The sequence below is a fragment of the Adiantum capillus-veneris genome, chromosome 22 (genome assembly GCF_014529385.1).
Source record: "Adiantum capillus-veneris isolate H3 chromosome 22, ASM1452938v2, whole genome shotgun sequence".
Lineage (NCBI taxonomy): Eukaryota > Viridiplantae > Streptophyta > Polypodiopsida > Polypodiales > Pteridaceae > Adiantum > Adiantum capillus-veneris.
The window spans coordinates 118,704,736-118,720,487 of NC_140952.1; positions in this window are offsets into that span (position 1 = coordinate 118,704,736).

The following is a 15,752-nucleotide window of genomic DNA, read 5'->3' on the forward strand; positions in this document are numbered from 1 at the left end:
TACGATAGAATCACTAATAAAAAATAAGAATGCTGTGATGGAGACATTTGTTTGTGCCACTTTTTCAGAATGGGAGGCTGGTCAAAGGGAGAAGATAAAAAGCAAAATAGGGGTGATCAGAGATCTAATAGCTGATCGCCACTTCTAGAATGATGTGGTGGATGTGCACAATGTCATGATGCCAATTATGCTCGCATTACGCCAACTGGATTCTGCCTTGCCTAACATAGGTAAGGTGTGGATGGCTTGGTGGACTGTTCAAGAAAGCCTTGCAAATCCATAGGATCCCCAGGAGCCAATTGTGAAGCCTTGGAAGACACCATTCACTCAAAAGAGGAGAGAAATTTTGAGAAAGTATGTGCATGGTCGATGGGTTGGAGCACATAGTCCACTACACAACGTAGCTTTCTTATTGGATCCAGAGTATTGGGCAATGGAAATAGACAAACTTGATGAGGAGGTGTTGGAAGACTTTTATGATGTGATAGGCAGGTTTTATGATGATCCTGATGAGCATGCATCAGCTGTTACTGATCTTACGAAGTTTAAACTCAAAGAGGGTAAGTTTGGTACAGAATTTGTGCAAAAACTTGCCACGGAGCAACCAACGTGGAAGTGGTGGATGATGAATGGTGGTAGTGTACCCACCCTTAAACGCCTAGCTGTTAGAATCCTAGCCCAATGTGCATCCAATTCAAGTTCTGAGAGAAACTGGAGTACATATAAATATGTACATTCCACCATCTGAAACCGCCTTCTAAATTCAAGAGCTGAAAAATTGGTATAAATGTACTGCAACCATCGGCTATTGGCAAGAGTGCAAGCTCAGAACTACAAAGAGGAGATGTCGCGCTGGACTTATGATGTAACCAATGATGAGGTGGACGAAGACAGTGAGCTGCAAAGGGAATCTCATGAAGTAGAAACTACATGTACTTTAGAAGAGATTGAAGAGAATTTGGAAATTGAACCAACTTTGATCCGTCGCAGCAAGCGACGGTGGTTTAATTAATAGATTATCGAATCCATTGAGTGACTTCTGGTTAAGTTCAAAAACTGTTTATCTTATAAGCTTTTTTTAATATTTAGTTTAAGGTTTAGACATTTGCTTAATAATAAACGAAGCCCTTAAAAACCTTTACAAGGCCACAAATCACTATTAAAGCTTCATAATATACAAAGCCCTAACAAATAGTTGCATTATCACATATCATAATTGAAGTTGAAGTGAAGACAATTCACAATTCACTAATAAATTCTCGCAAGACAACGAGTAAATGTTTTCAAATGTTACAAAAACTATCCAAGTGATAGTGAAATATTTATGAGAATATCTTCATTCTCCTGTTCACACTGACCTTTAAGCTTATTATAGTCTTCAGACATTTTGAACATTGCATATATCTTTTTGGATCTCTCATACTCACATATAGAACAATGAAAGTTAGTCATCATGCTTTGCATCAAGCATGATATATGATACATATGTCCGCATGGCAAGCTGAAGTGACCACACCACTCATGAAAGAATGATCTACATATGGGGCAAGGACCACCGTGCTCACCAGAAGCTGGAGGGACCTCAATAGATGTTGGGTGCTCAATCAATGTGGCAGCATTTTGTTTTTTTTATAGTCGCCTCTAACTCTTTTACGTGGCGAGATAGCACCTTCACCTCCCTTTGCAAGTCTCTATTTAGGGTTTCTTCTGCATGAGAGCCTTGTGTAGCTTGTGATGCTTGCCTGAGTTGAGTTTGAAGCTCCTCCTTAACTTGGTGCACTTCCATTGATGCGCCTTCTAGTGCCAATGACATCTCTTGCCATGTGACGGTGATTGCAGTACTGCGAATGTCCTCAACCGTCATGTGAGGTGTCCTTGAGCTAAAGTCCACTGCTTCACCCAAGACATAATGCATGTATAACATCTTGGCAAACCACAATGGACAATCCATATGATGCATAAGATGACCCATAACATTGAGATATATGTTCTCTCCATTGTCTCGTATGTCTGCATTAATGCATTGCAATAGCTTGAGTCGGCCTTTCTTGATGTTGTCATCTGCAATGCCTGGCCATATGGACTTGACCATTTCTCGGTCAATCCTAGTGTTCACCTCTTTCCATTGTGTACCCACTGGGTTGGCCCACTGGGAGCAACGAGCTGCAATTCAAGCGGTGTCGTTCACTCCACCGCCTTGACACATGGATCTAAGACGCTTAAAAGCGCGCTTAGCCCTTTGATTATCATTATCCATATCCTGATTAAACACTATACTTCAGTTACGGCATACAAACTTAATGATAATCAATTGCTATAAGAGTAACCACCATTTTACGACAATCAATTTCTATAATTTTAACCACCATTTTACGACAATCAATTGATATTAGAATAACCACCATCTTACGACAATCAATTGATATAAGAGTAACCACCAGTTTTTAAATCAATGAATGACAATCAGTGACTCCACGTGGCTTATTGCTTGAAACTTAAGAGAAAAAACAAAACTCATAGAAAATTTGTTGTCTATTGAGATATAACAAAGTGTTTTTATTACTCATACATCATCCATGGCGCATAAAACCCAATTTTTAAAAGTGCTTTTATAAGTCAAAAGTCTCAGAAAACCCTGCTTCATAAAGTACATCATATATCCATCAAAAAAAGGCTACACTCATTTCAGAGGGAGGGCGTAAGCATCGGTTCTGGCTGGGCTTCAAATCTTTCTAATTCTTCGTCCAAAAGTGCCAAGGTCTTTCTGTCTGTGGATTTCTTCCTCACCGAACCTTCCACAACAATCCTAGATATGGCTTGTACCTCAACTAAAACCTTATGTTTGAACCAATCTGTGTTGTAGTAGTCAGAGAACTCTCCAAAAAACTTACAAAATTGCCATATCACCCATTCTATGGCGTACACATCTGTGGCCTTGGTCCATGGGCATAAATTCTTGCCATCTAGTAACTCAGGAGCTCGCCAAGGATGAAGCTTTTACCAGTTTTCATCGGTATTGTTGGTCTTTTGTGTCTCTAAGCCAACACGCAGAGCCAATCCCCAATCAATTATTCCAATACGGGGAGTGAGATCCTTGGTAAAGTCCAACATGATGTTCCATGGATGGAGATCATTGTGGATCACTCCCTCGTCACGTGTGAATCGCGATGCCTTCACCAAGGCATGGATCAACGAGGGAGCATGATTGCACAGTCTCTTGATACGTGTTTTCTTGTCTTCAGAGGGCTGCTCCCCTCTTGATGCGCTACAAGCGTCGTGAAAGAGCCATGTGGAAGGGGCACTATCTCCATAAGATCACCTAAAGTTCCCCCATTGAAGTAGGGGAATATCAGAAACCATGGCAACGTTATAGAGTGGGCAATACTCCTCACAATCCCTGTATGGTTGAGATCTACCGCATTTTCTAATGCGAAGCTTTTCCACTGATGCTTGGCCTGTCCTTTGAACTCCTTTGCACAATAAGTATTCGTTGCAGGAAGGAAACTGATCCCTTTGATTTGAACTTGCCACCCTGTGCCATAAGCCCCTGACCCAAGTTTCTTGATCTTCTTAATGGACTTATTTGGAATGCCCAGAGTCATACTACATTCAGAATTGTATATACTGCTCTCCACGTGACTAGCAGAAGCAGTAGAACCCGATGTTCCCTCAATGGCAGCCTCCTCAATAAACGGTTCTCCAACTTGGCTGCTCCCCATAACTCTGGTGATAGCCATTCGCATTTTCTTGCTTAGGCCAAACTGTGTGTCTATGTGGGATGCTCGCCTTGACCTCTCCTTTTCAGCTCTCCATCTCATGTTCCAATGCTCTAGCTTACCCTTGTCTACTTCTTGAGGGCATTCCTCTTTCAAATCAGAGGCCACCTTGGGCAAATTTCCCACCCAACTGCTCAGTAATGAGATTATTGATTCGGTTGTTTTGTCTGGATATAACAACAACATTTTGCGGGCAATCTCACTGTATAATGATTGCAATCTAGACTCATCTGCAACAATCTGCGCTATATCGTCGGGATCTAGTGCACTGACGATTTTAATCAACAATTGTCTAATTTTCTTTTTGAACTCTATCATTGAAGTAGCAGAAGGATCCATTTTTCCTGCAATGGTATTATTGCAAACAACACATTGTGAAATATAACTATGTGCCACTGCATTTGGATCTTTTCTACGTGAAAGAAAAAGTGCAGTATAGACCATAGATCTCGTACGCTTTTGCAGTGACACACCTAATCGCAATTGCAACCATGTGCGAATGTCTCACCATATGACAACTTACAAACATATGCTCCTGTCATTCTACAGCAACACACCTAGTCACAATTGCAACCATGTGCCGAAGCATGAATGAATGGGAGCAACATAAAACATAGTCACCCTACGCTTTTGCAATGACACACCTAGCCACAATTGCAACCATGTGCCAGTGCATCCCCGCACGGTGACTTCTTTCAAACAGATGCTCCTGTCATTCTAGGAGCAACACACCTAGTCGCAGTTGCAACCATGTGCCGAAGCATGAATGACTGGGAGCAACATAAAACATAGTCATCCTACGCTTTTGTAATGACACACCTAGTCGCAATTGCAACCATGTGCCAGTGCATCCACGCACGATGTCTTCTTTCAAGATTCAAGCATATGAAGCATTATGAAATTATTTGAGTACACATTCATGCATTAGATGCTACCGTCAATCTAGCAGCAACACACCTAGTCGCAATTGCAACCATGTGCCGAAGCATGAATGACGGGAAGCAACATAAAACATATTCATCTTGCGTTTTTGCAATGACACACCTAGCCGCAATTGCAACCATGTGCCAGTGCATCCACGCACGGTGACTTCTTTCAAACAGATGCTCTTGTCATTCTAGCAGCAACACACCTAGTCGCATTTGCAACCATGTGCCGAAGCATGAATGACTGGGAGCAACATAAAACATAATCACCCTACACTTTTGCAATGAAACACCTAGCCGCAATTGCAACCATGTGCCAGTGCATCCACGCACGGTTACTTCTTTCAAACAAATGCACCTGTCATTCTAGCAGCAACACACCTAGTCGCAATTGTAACCATGTGCCGAAGCATGAATGACTGGGAGCAATATAAAACATAATCATCGTACGCTTTTGCAATGACACACCTAGCCGCAATTGCAACCATATGCCAGTGCATCCACGTAGGATGATTTGATAAAAGAAATTTTATACCTTTAAGTTTTAACGCAGAAAACTCAAAAAAACATCAATAAAATAAGGAAGGGATTAAAAAATTACTGCTACACTGCTTTGAGAATGTGGAAACCTACCAGAAAGTTTGGTGAAGAAGACTTTTCAATGTACCTCTTTTGTGAAAAAGACAAGCACCGGCATCGCCTTTATATAGCCACGGTGGGCCCGGTGGGGAAATTGCTTTACCCGATGGGCCTTGAGCCGGTCTCCAGGTCTCCTTGGAGGTCAAAAAAGATGAATGTCAATTAACATAATATTTGTTATTTTGCATTTCTATTGTTATTAACCTGAAATTATAGTGTGATCACGTCATTTTGAAATCCCTGCAGCCAGATTCAGTGGTTGACAATCTTTTGGTGTTGTTTCAAGCCGTAGACGCGAAATTTTGCAGCTTCACATAAACAACTCACAATTGATTCTTCTGGAGTGAGAAAAGTTTTGAGATCCACCTTGGATTCTACTTACGGTACTCCTAAATTCTACTGCAATGGGGTTGTGGAAAGTGTTTACAAACACTCGTTTTCTTGTTTTTATGGTTTTTTGAGCCTTGACCTTAAGACTTGTTTCGTCTATCAATCATTCTGAAAATCCAAACTAATCCTACAATCCTATTAGGTACTTAGCAAGTACACTTACTTCCAAGCTACCTGTGACACAGCAAAAGACGACAATCTTAAGCTATGCGGTTTTAAAAACAAAGTTTTGACTCTAGGTGATCCTAAAGGAAGTTAAAGGACAACTACATAAGACGCTCATGTTTTTCCTAGTTTAGGTCTATTCCTTCCCCGACAAATGGCGCCAAATGTGGGACGGGTGTCTAACTTCACTCCTATATTATTGCAGACATAGAGAGAACCACGAATATAATTGTTAATCCATGGGATGAATATGACTTGAATAGTGCATAGAGGCTACAAGACTTTGTCAATCTCTTGGAAAAAAACAGACAACTCGCATCTAACTCAAGCTACACTCAAATGACTGAAATCACCAAAAGCTAGTCACCAATCGGCAAACAAATCATAATCGTTACAGCATCAAACGATATCCAATTATTACAAAACTTATAGGACATGTTTATAAGACCTAACACACATGCTTATGATCTCAGAACTCACTTTAGGTCAAGTGCAAAGATCGTGATTATTAACAGCACTGAGTTTTTGACCTAGTTGTTTTCGACCCAGAATGCATCTAAATGCTTAGCGATGATGTCCCAATACCTCACCTATACTTATTTTATGATTTTTAAGCTTAAATCCCTACTTATGATGAAATTAGGCCACGGTTCGACGACACCAAAAGCTACGAGTTACAAGGAAATTCTTATGTCAACACGTAGAGCTCTTACCTGCGGTTGCAACGCAACAAATGGCACTGCAATGTGACAATGGGGAAGGGAGTAAGAAGTGTGAGAAGGAGAAAAGTGAGTGTCGTTAGCTCATGCTGTGTTCTATTATCCAAAAACTTACAAAATACTTATAAAAATTGGCTTTTATACCTTAGCCAAGGTTTCTGTGGTCAAAACTAATAATCTAGGAGCTCTAACTAAAGATAGGTTGATACAGTCTGGAAGCTTGTAGCCCCAACTCATCAATTACACTATTTATCTAGAAAGTAGGAGTTACAACATTCCCAATTTATCAAAATAATAAGTGTTTTTCTAATAAAAGCTCCAAAAAATGTTATCGGAGTTAGCTTGCAACAACATCCATCCTTAACACTAACACAACAATCAAGAAACTTATACCTACAATCTCCACTTTTGCTGCTGACAAACCAACCCTAGTGGTTGTACTAACTTTGATCAGCCATTTTGACCGCAAAAGGAGCACACTCAATTGTGTTTTTGTGAAACTATTTCAACAACACCTTTGAGATCTCATTGACTCTCGAACCTTCACCAAGTAAAAACTTTGGCACACGACCACTCCTTGTATGCCAATTGTTGCTATTGGCACTTGTTCATCATACAAGATTGATGGCACCGCATTTGCTGAATGAACTGACATCTCCTTTTTCTTGGTACTAGCTTTTTTTTACTTTGTTTCACTTCTTGATTAGTTTCCTTAACCAGCTGCTCTATACCAGCTCCAATATCTAGACTATAGTCATTGAGAGTGCTAATTCTTTGAATTACTCCTATAGAGAAAACTCATCCATTTGTACCGCATGTTTGCCTTTCATCGGCTTCTTCTTGTTGACTTTATTTTCCATTTCACAAGGGTTTTCATCTCTTAATAGGGCGTATTGCAAATGAACTCTCTTTGGCACTACATCTTTCTCAACGGATACTCCTGTAATTGTCCTCCACTAGAGGTATGGCCCTTGGCTCTATAGTCAGTAAGTTTTCTACTTAGGGATTTGTGCTTACAATACCACAGTGCTTTACTACGCACCTAACTCTTGGCTTCATGCCCTCATCCTTCCTTGCCTCCTCTCAACCTGATATCAATTCAATATCAAACTCATGTCCCACATAGACGTACGTAGAACTCTTGTAGAGGAATTTGATTTGGCTACAACTATAGAATTTGGAGTACCCGCATGGTTGAACTCTAAATCTCATCTATGTATGTGTGGAGCTTTGGATTGTGATAATCTTGTAAAAGAGGAGTGCAAGTAGGATAGGCCATTTGAATATTTTGAATATATACTTGAACCTTTTTTTGAAGAAAGAATAGAACCCTTGGAGTGGACTCAAATTTTGGCCACCTTAGATGTGTGTGTCAATGAGATCACCTTTATCAAGTTTTGTGATGAGAATGGACTAGACTTGGTTTAAATTTTTCATGATAAATGTGATTCAAAGACAACACGATCAAGAAAGGACCGAGGATAATGATGTGACACAAGAATGAGATACTGGTATACAATGTTTGCGTATCTAGGATGAGATTTTTGTTTGAGATCTTACCACGGGAAATGACACAGACAGTATCCTAAACGAGAACAAAGATCCAGGTAATGCATGTCACTATGATGCTATAGACTCTCTCCAGAATTTAGGCTTGTGTGCAAATGATGAAAGATCAGAGGGTCACAGAAGTGAGCCAAAAATAAAATTTGAGGAACTCTTTGATTTCTCAAATCAAAAGCCACAATGACAATAGTGATGTAATAACAAATAGACCAAAAGGGGGGCGAGAAACAACCCAATACCACACATAAAGGAAAAAAATCATATTTGATGCTGATAGGAGCTCATGATTGCATTAAAAACAAGGTGAAAAAAGAGTTTTTTTCACCTCCTCTACAAAACAGTTTAAAACCAAAAAAATGACAAAGGGCTAAACCTCCCAAAGACGTGTCTAAGAAGGTTGATGATGCTAGCAAACCTCAATGGACAAAAGTTGAGTGGAAAAAGAAATATAGTGAGCTAAAACAGACATTGAAAGACACGTGGATGATAAAAATGAAAAGAAAAAAAGAACAAAGAAGAGTAAAAAAAGGATGGATTGAGTGTACCATCCCATTACTAAAAGTACACTCTTCGAGATTGCAAGATTATTATTGATCACTTAATCATAAAAAAGGCTGAGCCAGAAAAATCTTATGATGGACCTGAGGATGCTAAAAGGATAGATCTAGCAAAGCCAAGGGAAGAGCCAAGCCTGCTTATATTGCTATTGATCTATCTCCTAATGAGGAGGAGTTATTGATTAAGACACTCAAAAAGTATAAGTATGTGTTTTCCTGGTCTTATACGGATGTGAAGAGGATTGATCTTGCGATTTTTCAGCACAAAATTCTCCAAAAGCCTGATGCTAAGCCTAACAGGCAATGCCCATATACTTACAATAAAACCTTTGCTAAGAAGAGAGTAATAAGATCAAAAGATAGATTGATAAGTTGAAGGAATTTGAGCTCATTTATGAAATCAAGAACACAAATTGGGTATCCCCAACTTTGGTAGTACCTAAGAAGAACGGTAAGTTGAGAGTGTGTGTAAATCTCAAAAAAGGGAACGCAACTACTATCCATGACAATTGCGTCTTGGAACGAGTAGCAGGTAAGCAAGAGCTTCTTGGACGGATTTCAGGTTATAACCAATTGGCTATCAAACCAGAAGACTAACATAAAACAACTTTTGCTACCAAGTGGAAAAATCTATTTTTGAAAATCTTATGGATGATTTGTGTGTGCATTCAATGTTGCACGAAGACCCTAAGAGCATCTAAAAAAAGTATTCAAGAAATGTTGGACCTATCAGATTTATCTTTACCCAAAAAATATATTTTCATGGTTAGATAGGGTAGGATCTTGTGACATATCGTATCAGCAAAATGGACTTTCCACGGATATGGATAAAGTCAAGGTTATTGTGGACATGCCATGCCCAAAGACAATGAGAGAGTTTCAATCATTTATGGGACATTGTGGATACTATAGGAAATTTATCCACATGTATGCAATCATTGCTAAACCTCTTTATGGCTTGATAGTGACCTTCAATTTTCCATAAGACTGTGAGAAATCATTCCAATATTGACATTAATCCTTAAAGAAATTGGGTATTGAGGTAATGAGTATTGCACATGCTGGTACAGCCAAAGTTGGTCGACCATAGAAGATGGCATGGGCAGGTGTGTACAGGTTAGCAGAAGCAATGCAAAGGGCTACAATAGCTACAAAGATCTTGGGTAGACAGGTAGCAGCAGAAATGTATGGTTGATGCAGTTTGTAGTCCAAGAAGGGCTAATTTGGGAGGCAAATGAAGGAGGTTCAAGGTGCAATCTTTGGGCCTTGATATGTAGAGCTTGAAGTGATGAATGAGCAAGTCTAGACGGCTCATCAAAAGAAGTTGTAGAGCCCAAGATATTTGAGATTGAAGTTCAGTGCATTGCACATCCTTGACGGACACGGCAGCTAGGGACAGGTGATCCAAGTGGATGTCACTGTATAGACACGTTGTCGAGAAATTTGCGGTCTTGCCAGGAAAGCACCGGGCTTATGGCTGTGAGAGTTTGTGAGAGAACTCAACAAAAACTATATGAAGGAGTTAAACCATAGATGCCATGAAGACTAGGGTTTGGAAAGAAGTGCAATCAAAGAAGACTCACTCTTTCTCTCTTGCACTCACACACACACAAAGAAAGAACGAAAAAGAGAATGTCAAAACAATACGAAGATGAAAACATCAAGGCTATGGTCATATCGTATCATGGGTAATATGAAAGGGTTAATGGATGAGTTAATGGCATTCAATCTTGGCTGACCAAATACGCTACGAATTGTTCTTTGGAATTGTAGTTTTGTGCTTACCATAATATATATATTTTGCTTAGTGATTGGGATTAATTGTGTGTACAAATCCTCTTGGTTCATAGCAAGATAACTACACTTACATCAAAAGAAAAATTATAGTCTATAAGAGGTAGTATGATGGGATCCGGTGATAGAAGTATTTCATTGAGCCTTTCAGGGCCGAAGAGAAAGCGATAGAAATGTACAGAGTGAAAGCGATAGAAATGATCATCATGTGGGTTATTCATCTAGGATAGCATGTGAGAAATGTAGATATGAGAGAAGTGAAGAGATGAGAAGTTTCCCTCCCAAGCCCTATTCTTGCCCGTAGGCAATAAGGATACTGCGGGGAGAGATGTACCTGTAGCAAAGAGAACCTAGAGAGGATGAATTACTAAGAATGAGAGAGATAGGTTTGGTTAAGGAGATGAGATTAGATACATATATATATGTTGGATTAGAGATGAAAATGAAAACAACAAGAAATCAAGAAAACATCAATGTAGAACACATCTTACTTGAAACCCTTCGGCACCATTATTGATGGGAGAGAGAAGAAGAGGGGAGAATTCAACGTTGATTGATACGCCAAGTACAACACCTTCTTTGATAAGAGTTGATCCTCCAAGGATGGCGTACAAGAATGGCTAGTTTTCCTCTAGGAGAAAGTGTAGGTTTGGGCTTATGTTAATGGAGCTAAATACAATTAGGCATTACTACTCACTCCCTCAAGAATTCCTCTCATCAATGGCTTGAATGCTTGAGTTCTTTCCAAAGAAGAAGAGGTCCCCTTTTATAGGTGAAGGAACCCCCAAGGGTTTACACAAGAAGAGAGGAGCCAGTGTGAACAGGAATTGGAAAAGTTGGAAATGAGCTGTCGCTGCATGATGTGGGCAGAGTGGGGTCCAGTATTTTGATCATATCTCCTCAACCATGGCTCCAAATAAAAAAGTAAAAATATGGGCAGAAACTTCAGCTCATTAGCTACGATTTTCATTTTAAAATCATTCTCCAATTCGGATTGGAACCTTGTGTAAAAAATTCATCAAAATAGGATCCATTTATGGCAGCAAAAGTCTTCATGTGGTCTCCTTAGCCTTGACTTTCATTTAATTCCCAAGGACACCTCATGCCATATGAAAGCATGACATTTCTCCTTGACAAAGTTTTGTAACCATGCTTGCAATAATGCATTAAAATAAGTGTATCTTTGAAATCATGCCACCTAGTGTCCCACTAGGATTTGATTCTCTCCTAGTAGCTATGTAAAAAGAAATATAAGAAAAGTATAAAAAATACATAGAATATATATATATTGGAGTTTACCCTAGATATAGGATCTAGCTAGGGTGTGAGATGATAATGAAATAGTAGAAATAAAGAATCAATGCTTTTTGCCCAGAGTTAAAGAGGCGGAGCTATTGACACTTTTCCCATAGTATTTTTTGATGGTAAAGTAAGAATACATTACCCTTGAGATAAATAATAAGATGAGATAGAAAGCTTATTTTTATACTTACATATGCATATGTACATTATAGGAAATATAATTATGTATCTAAAAAGTTACAAGATATCTCTTGTAGCATGTGTTCCCACTATGTACATGTCACAGCACGACATCCACCCCCTCTAAACCTGCACATCCTCCGGTATGTGCCACATTGTCTCTTTGTAAGATTAGACCTCTTGTACATCTTCCTTGTCTTCATCTTCACTGGATCATTCCAGAGCTTCATTTTCACTTTGATCTTCACCTGTGTTTTGCTCTTCTTCCTCATCAGCATTTTCTGGATCATTGTCTCCTCTTCTCTTAAACATTTTGATCCTTTTTCCTGCAATGGGAATCTTTACTTCTGTACCATCTAGTTCAGACAAGCTGTAAGTAGCATTTTCATGCACATGCTTTACAACATACGGTCCAAACCATCTTTTTGAGAACTTACGCATGACTGTATGATGGTTATCAAGGCTACTATCATACACTAAAACCCAGTCACCTTTGTCAATTGCTTTGCTCCTGAGCCGATGTCGCTTATCAAAGTAGTCCTTGTTTTTCAATCTTGCATTTTTGAGTCGTTCTTTTGCAGCCTCAATGTCTCCAGGTCTTCTCTCTAGTTGCCTTATGCGCAATGCAAGGAGATCTTCCCTACTAAGCCCCTCTTGCCAAGGTAGTACATTCCATGTGGGAATTGTATCCTCAATCGGCATCACTGGCTTTTGACCATAGATTAGCTCCACAGGCATGTAGCCAGTTACTGAGCTATGTGTTGTACGATCAGCCCATAAATCATATGGTAACAGTTTTGGCCACTCATCAACTCTTCCTTCGCAAGCCTTGGCCAAAGCTTTGATGATAGGAGGATGCCCTCTTTCACTCTTTCCATTGCCTTCAGGGTTGTAAGCTATAGTAAGAGAAAGCTTGATCCCTAATCTAGAAAAGAACTCCCTTGCTTCTTTGGCATCCAGTTCACCTCGATCTGCAGTGATTTTTCCCACACAACCATAACGGCAAATCACCTCATCAAGAAGGAATTTGCACACAACTTCTGTGGTCTTAGCTCTTAATGCTCTTCCTTCAACTTGGTTAGTTAGGTCCTCTCGTGCAAGAACCAAGTATCTCATCTGCCAGAGTCCTAAAGGCATTGTGACTAGATCCACAACCCATTTATAGTGCATGGCTAGTGGATATGTAGGGTGCAATCCATCACGATGTCGAACATTTGAATACATTTGACAAGTTACACATGACTCTACAAAGAGAGATACATCTTTATACATACCCTTCCACCAGTATTTTTCTTTCAACTTGGAGAAGGTTGCCCACACACCCCTGTGTCCAGCCCATAGACTCTCATGAAACTCTTGCATGAGCTTTACTTGAGTCTCTTTTTTACATATAACCCTTTGTGGTGTAGCACCCTTTTGTTTAAGATGCTTCCACAAGTAACCATCCCTCAAAAAGTAACCATATGCTTTCCTGCGTATCCTCTTGAATTCATGTTCAGACCAATCATCCTGTTTTGTTAGAGTACTCAAGTAGCTTCCAATAAGAAGCCAATCACCTTCATAAAGATCTTTCAAGAACAATTCAAGTGGATTAGTCATGTTGACATTGTTACCTTTGACATGAGAGATAGAATAGAATTTTGTGCCTACATCATCTCCCTCATCAATCATTTGTGACTCATCTTCATACCTTGCCCTTGATAGCATATCTGCCACTGTATTGTCTTTACCTGCAATGTGCTTAAACTCGGGATTTAAGGACTTAATGTAGGCAATCCACCGCAACATAGCAATGTCTGGTGTTGAGCAGCTTGTAATCATCCCAAGAAGTGGTAGACAATCTGTTTCTACAACCACACATGCACCAATTAGGTACTCTTTCCCACTTTTCAAGGCTGTAACCATACCCCATAACTCTCTCTTTATCTGTGGATAGTTTCTTTGGCGAGCACTTAGTACCTTTGCTCCAAATCTTACCACATACCTGTGTCCTTCTTTGTCATCTTGCCCTATTGCCCATCCAATCCCTGTAGGACTGGTATCTACTATCACAATCACTGGCCTTTGACACTCATAGTCTACCTTTCTTAAAGTCGTTGCTGACTGGAGTAACTCCTTTAGCTTTTTCATGGATTTTACATGTGCTTCTGTCCATTTAAACTTTTGATTCTTTCTAAGCAGCTGATAAAGAGGATCAGTTACATGTGCATAATGTGGAATCCAAATAACATAGAAAACACATGCTCCCAGAAACCTTCTAACCTCAGTGATGCTAGTGCATGTTTCTTTCATTCTTTGGATGGCATCTACCTTTGATGGACAAGGTTTCCTACCATATGGCCCGCACATGTGCCCCACAATGAGCACTTCTTTGACACCAAACATAAACTTTTTCCCTGACAATGTAAGATTCACTTCTTCCAACCTAGACAAAATTTTATCACAATCATTTATGTGATTTACCACAAACCTGCGACATCCCTTGAGATCCAAAGCTTCATCTTTGTCATTTTCTTCACATCCTTTGATAGGAAAATCATCAATGAAAGGCATTGTGATTTGAGGAATAAAGTCACGTAAGACCTTATTCATCCCATTCATCATATGTGCAACCGAGTTGGTTGCTTCCTGTGGCAAGGTACGCATCCTTACCAAACCCAAAGGTGACCTCATGGTTGTCAAGTCTCTGCTTTCGATTGCAAGCTGAAATTGATCATACCCTGAGTAGAGATCCCCCATTGAGTAAATTGCCCTCCCTGCAAACGCCTCTGCAAATTCATCCACAATTGGACCTGTACCTACATTTCTAATTGTCACCTTGTTCACTGGTTGCATATCTTGGATGAAGCGTAGAGAACCATTCTTCTTTGGAACTGTGAACCGCCTGTTTGAGTATGGAGCACAAGAAGGCTCCAAGATTCCCATTTTGATTTTCTCATTCAGTAGCTCTACTAACTTTGGCAAATGAGCCTTTGGAACCGGAATAGGCCGCAGATTCCAAGGCACATGAGGTATTGTGAAAATTACCATAGGAGATACAATATAAGGATCAACACATCCTATCTCATGTGGCTCAAATGAAAAAGCCTTACCATGCTTTGAAAGCATTTCTTTGAAGCACTTTGTCTCCTCCTGTGTTAGAAAATCCTCGCAACCAATCTGCAACTCTTGAAAAGACTCCTTTGTGAAGGTATGCCCGATCTTTTTAGGATTCCGCAAACTTGGTTGTAAAGAAGCCTGTTCAATCTTTTCCCTGTTGTTGGGTGGTAAGGGTGAAGCTACTGGTTTCACCTTCTTTGCTACACTCTTGTATTTAGTTTCAACATGGACTTCTGGGCCTACTGTTTGGCTTTCTTTAAAGGCTTCTATTACTTGATACATTTCCATAGAGCAAACTTCCACAACTTCATTTTCAAGATGCAAACTAGACCTCATTATAGCATCAAGCTCACCCATAGTATCTACAAAAGAAACTTGTTCACACAAACCCAAAACATTTTCAGTAGGCTCTAGCAACCCACTCTTTTTCATGCCTATTTGTACATTATGCACATATTGCTTCTCACATCTCTTCAAATCTTCAAGTTTTGTAAAACATACTGATCCATTCTTTGTTACCAAGGAGCTCATTGAAAATGCTTCACCTATTTTTGGATCAGGCGAGACCATTTTTCTTTCTGTACCACTGCAATCCCGCTTTACAATGGTACTTGGCCAAAACCCATCATTTCTCTATGA